Below are 6,038 nucleotides of genomic sequence, written 5' to 3'. Positions count from 1 at the left end.
AGAGCTATATTTTACTTAACTTATGTAAGTGAGGTTTCTATTCACCTTCCCCTTCACTGTTTGATTTATGGCAGACATTTTTCTATAGGCTAATCCATAATCTAAACTGATTTTAGCCTCCCATCCTGAAAGTACAGCCAGTATTTTCTTTCATCAGCTTGATATGTTACAAATTCTTGTCCTAATAGTGAAATGTTCCACTAAAGCTTGCCCAGTGATTGGGCAAAACCAAAACTTATTAGAAGCCACAGTCATCCTAGGGTCCTCCCTGCGAGGGAAACCTGTCTTAAAAAACCAAACCAAACCAAACCAAACCAAAACAAAACAACCCCGTAATCTTTCCAATTCTTAGGACAAATTTCAAGGTTTGTTGAGGCTCTCTTTTTCTACTGCTTAGGAGAAATAGGGGCTTGCTTGCCTCCTCTGCAGACAGATGTGCAAATATTACAGAGGCAGGAGATCCAGTGGTTTCTGGAATGAGAAAGGAAATTTCCTGTGTCAGTTGCATTAAGTGGGACAACCAGACAGGCAGGTGCCTGTAATTAATCTTCCTTTTCCTCTGTGGAATGCAGACCCAGGGAGATCTGCAGATCTTCAGATGCCCTTGAGCTGACCCAACCCTGGCAAACAAAGTAGTCACTATTACAGTGGAGGGGTCCTGTGAACGATTTCCCCCTCTGCAGGAAACGCCATTTTCTCCCTCTTCCTTCTTCTGAGCTTCTCATTTATCCTGACTAGATATTCCTGCTGCTGAAAGCTGCTCTTAGGAATCTTGGGAGTGGACTTGACACCTCTGATTCACAATCACTTAGCCCTGTGGAATCTGACTAATATTTCCCAGCTGTCATTCATCCATCTTGCCTCATGGCTTTGTCTGTTACTTCAGCTTAGTTACAAAATGGGAACAAGGGAAATTCCCACTCCTACTGGGATGGAAGTTCCTGTATATATCAGGCACTGTCCTGTACTTCACATTAGATTATTGAATTGCACATTAGCTGAAGGTATGTAACACCTGCTCTTTTTTTTTTTTTTTTTCTGGGTTTTTCTGTGTAGCTTTGCGCCTTTCCTGGAACTCACTTGGTAGCCCAGGCTGGTCTCGAACTCACAGAGATCCGCCTGTATCTGCCTCCCCAGTGCCGGGATTAAAGGCGTGCGCCACCAACACCGGGCAACACCTGCTCTTTTTCTGTCTGAACACATGTAACACCAGGGTTCAATCAAAGAGTTACGTTATTTACTTGTTTATTTAATTTGCATGTGTACATTCTTGCTGTACTGGGGATCTGGTACAAGCCTTATGCTCTCATCTACATTCCCAGTCCATAATTTAGTTCTTTGGTATATATAGCCTCCTCTTCTACAGAAGTTAAACTCAGCTCAGTCTACTTGGGTTTGTGAAGCAGTGGCTTTGGTTAATTCTAATGTTGCCAGTGTTAGTATTGGTAGAGTTTTGTTTTAGTAATGCCCAGATTGATTTTATTCCTAAATCCTTTACAGTCTTAGCTACCTTAATCCTATGTGTGGGTCAGAAGGAGTTTCTGAAATTGGCATGGTCTAATCAACAGCCTTTTGTTGCATTGATTAATTGATTCACAAATTAGTTACTGGTCTTTAGTGCCTGTAATGTACAGAAAGCATTACTGGAGGATGCTAGGGCCCAGGAGTTAGGACACAAACTCGAAGGGCAGATTAGTCAGGCCTGAATTCAGGCTCCTCTCTTAGACAACACTTAGTTTTAATTTTATTTCATTTCATGTTTTGTCTGCAAGTATGTTTGTGTACCACTTGTACACTTAGTGCTCATAGATGTCAGAAAAGTGCACCCAATCCCCTGGAGCTGGAGTCATAGACAGCTGTGAGCCACTACATGGGTGCCCGGAATCAAAGGGGTCTACTAGAAGAGTAATAAGTGCTCTTAACTGCTGAGCCATCTTTCCATATTAATCTTTTTATTCCTCAGGGTTTTGCTCATAAAGTGAATATTAAAAGGCTCACCTCCTGAGTAGTTGTGAGGTTCAAATAGGCTTCATTTTTTTCATTCAAAAATTTTTTTATTCATTTTACATACCAACCACAGATCCCCTTCTCATCCCTCCTCCTGCTCCCCCTTCTTCCTCCCCAAACCCCCCATCCCCTCCTCCCCTTACCAAAAGGGTAAGGCCTCCCATGAGGGGACAGCAAAGCCTGGTACATTCAGCTGAGGCAGGACCAAGCCCCTCCCCACTGCTTCAAGGGTGAGCAAGGTGTCTCACCATATACAGGTAATGGGCTCCAGAAAGCCGGTTCATGCACCAAGGATAGGTCCTGATCACACTGCCAGGGGCCCCTCAAACAGACCTAGCTACACAACTGTAGGCTTCATTTTGTAAGAAGCTTGACACACAAGGACCTCTGGAAGCGCAGTCAGTGCTCTTAACCTCTGAGCCATCTCTCCAGCCCAGGAGCCAGAGTTTGAAATAAGGCCAGAGTTGCAAATGACAGAAATAAAACAAAACTTACTCATGGGAAATTCAAGGGACATGGAAAAGGAGACAAAAAAGAGAGAGGCTCTCTATGATATCTTTTTGCTCACAATCCAAGAAGCTGCCCTATGACCAAAGTGACATGTAAGGTCAAGTAGATGTATGTGTTCAACTTATTTCAGCCACTGTCTAAGCTAAAGCTGCTGCTGACTTTCATGGCTGGTTAGTTATCAATGGCGAGAGACTGAGTATACGTAACATATGCTTGGATGGATAATAGAAAGGAGCATAAATCAAGAAATTGAATGAGGGGGGTGGGGATTTAGCTCAGTGGTAGAGTGCTTGCCTAGCAAGCGCAAGGCCCTGGGTTCGATCCTCAGCTCCACCAAAAAAAAAAAAAAAAAAGAAAAGAAAAGAAAAAGAAAAAGAAATTGAACGAGAATAGGAGGCAACACAAAATATGATGAGAAAGAAGTAAAGATTTGCATTCTTAAGTACCTAAGTGGCAATGTGTCAAATGTCCATATTTAGTGCATTCACTGTATGCTGAACTCTTTCAGATACTTTTAGTCCCTTGTTTTGTGTGGATGGAAGAGAACTTGATAACTGAAATGCCAGAGAAGGGAAAAGTACTATCAGGAATTATAGTCATGGGTAACAGAAATTATCAGGTTACCTGGGTGGGTAAGCATCGTAAAGAGAAACGAGCAAATGTGTGTAGAAAATAGCCACACTACAGTACAAGCTCTAAGTCTAACCAGCACACAGTGATTATACTCAAAATTATATCTGTTTTCACAGTAAAGCTAAGTAGGAAAGGTTGTCATGTGGATAAGTGTGGCTTTACAGTCAATGGTTATTAAGTTATTTACAATGACTTTTTGAAATGACATGTTGACAGATCATAGTTATATAGTTAAGGAAGTTGTGCCCATTGCCATGCGACCAATGTTTCAGGGTTTCGTAAATAAGCAACAAAGAGAGACAAAACTCTTCATAACTCCCATACAGACATATCCTGATTTCCTTTTATATAGACAAAAAACAAACATTGCTATTTACGGGCCTTCTAGTTCACCACTGTGTAATTAGTTTCTTTATGTTATAAACAAACTTTTCTCTGGTAAAGCAACAACTAAGAAAAGTATAATCAGCAGCCTCGAGAAGTAAACCAAAAATGCGCTTCACAGTCATATCTTCACTTGCTGACTTTAGGTTTGTGACTGGAGATAAACCATTAATTACATTTACCATGGAAATAATGATTTTCTTAAACAGCAGAGCACTAATATTTCAGTATACTCTCTGTCCCTACTGCATTTGTATTTTAAAGTGTTCACAACCTGACATCTTTATGAAATCTAACAACCATTGGTTTCAAACAAACTCTAAAGTGTAGCTTTCGGTAAGGAAAAAAAAGGGGGGGGGGAAGTGCTGACTTCTTTTTAAACGTTTCTGATAAGTTAATATTAATCGTATAGTAAGACTTCTCTAAGCGGAGTTTATCCAGATACAGTGAGTTAACGAATTTTCTAGCTTCCAAACTACTGCTGCTCTCACTGGGGTGGGTCTTGCTAAGAATGCGGCTTCAGAGCTCGCTCCAGTCCGGGGCCGAGACTGCAGCGTATCCACGCTCGGGTGCGGTTGCGTACGTTTAAGCGCTTCCCGCTCTCACCGGTTGGGTTAAGACTCGTAACTGCCATCTGGCTCATAAATTTGTCTTCCTGCTCTGTCTGGTGCCCCCTGGTGCTCATCACAACTATAATGTTAGGTAGTAGCAAAGGTGGTCCAGTAAAGCACTAAGGATATTTTGAAGAAAAGAATTCCATTACTGTAAACTGTACGGATCTAGGTTTCCCGATTGGTATAAATCACATATGTACACAGATGCAAGTCTAGTAAAGAAAGGGCTGTTTTACTAAGCCATTGAGGGACGGAAAAACAAAAGGTAAATAAATTTTACCCAACTATAGAGGCGGAAAGTCAACTATGCCCTCTTAAGTTTGTAATCAAAGATCAAAGATGTAGACTATGTTCGAACCCGACTTCCTCCCATGCTTGTCACCAGCCTCCCCCTCCCCCCAGTTGTTTCTGGCAAAGCAAAGTGGGTTCGCGCTGATCCTGGGTTTTATTTAGTAGGCAGCCCATCTTCTCAGCCAAAGTACTTGTTTGGGAACTGGAGCCGAGCATGTGGTCTGAAGTTGTTGTGGAGGGAAGAAGGGTGAAATATACGTATCTTTCCTAACCCATTTAATCAAAAGTGATCTTTTATGTACTCTTCACAAAGTTTCCCCCGAGTCTTCGCTCTCAGGCTCTGGTTCTCCAGCTTTGCCTTCCTCTCCACTCCCACACCCCTAGTCACTCGACACTAAGGAGGCTCTCCATTAAAGGCGAACAACAGATCATTTTTCATTGCATGGCAGCTCTATGAGCTATTTAAGCAGAACATGACGAAAGCCTCTCGTTCTCTCCCCATTTCTTTTTTTTTTTTTTTTTTCCTTTCCTTTCTCCTCTTCTTTTGCAATTGACTTCTAAATAATGATTTTGGTAGGAAGCACTGACTTTGGAATTGAGCGACCCACGATGACGCTCCCATCAGGCTTTCAGGAGGGGCGGTTTTCAAAAAAGGAACTACAATTCCCAGAAGGCACGAGGGTAGAGCACTCGCAGGGCATCACGGAAGTAGTAGGAGCCTTCCTTCCTGGTCCCTTTCACGGTTTCCCCTCGGAAACTACGAATCCCATGGTGCCTCGAGATCGGCACGCCTGCGCGAGAGCCCCCGAGAGCGATGTGGGCGGGGCCGCCCCGGGCAGCGGGGGGCGGGGTCCGAGCGGGCTGTGTGGAGGCTTCAGACATCGGCGCCATTTAAAGCGGAGAGTTTCCCGGGCGGACGCGCTTCTTCTGCTCGGCCATTCCGCACTCCCTTCTTCGCTGACAGAAGGCGCCTAGCGGGGTGACTGCTCTTTTCTCTCCCTCTCCCCCTCCTCCCAGTTCCTTCGGTCTTCTCTCCTCCTGGCCAGAGAAGTAGCGGAGCCCGGGCCCCGCGGTGAGCGGCCCTCCCCTCCCCACAGTTCCCTCCCTCCTCTGCCGCCGGCGCCGGCCAGAGAGGGGAAGAGGTTCGCCAGGCCCGGGGCGGGCGGGGAGGCCTCGGGGACGGGGGGGGCCGCTCCTCAGTCTTCGAGGTTCCGAGGCTTCGGCCCTCGGCATCTGGTGATGGACGCCCTGTGAGACTGGTCCCCCTCGCCGGGGCGCGTGCTGCCCGAGGCGGCGGCCGAGTGACCGGGAACCCGGGGCCGCGGCCCTCCTTCCCCTGCGCGGCCCCTCCCACCCCTGTGCCCCGGGCTGCCACCGCCCGGCGTCGGGGCTCGTCCCTCGCGCTCGCTGCCTCCGCCCTCGGGGCCTATCCCGCCGTGCTCGGCGGGCGGCGGGCGGCGGCGGCGCGGGCGGCGGGAGCTTCGCCGGCTTGGCTTTCGTCGCATCCGCTCGCCCGGGAGCCAGCCCCGCGCCCTGCCCCTCATGACTGCGGCGCTTCTGCTGCCCCAGCCCCACCGGCCCCCGCTGGCTGCAGGATGG

Source organism: Onychomys torridus, chromosome 3 (genome assembly GCF_903995425.1).
Source record: "Onychomys torridus chromosome 3, mOncTor1.1, whole genome shotgun sequence".
In the NCBI taxonomy this organism is placed as follows: domain Eukaryota; kingdom Metazoa; phylum Chordata; class Mammalia; order Rodentia; family Cricetidae; genus Onychomys; species Onychomys torridus.
Note: the sequence above shows the minus strand (reverse complement) of the source record.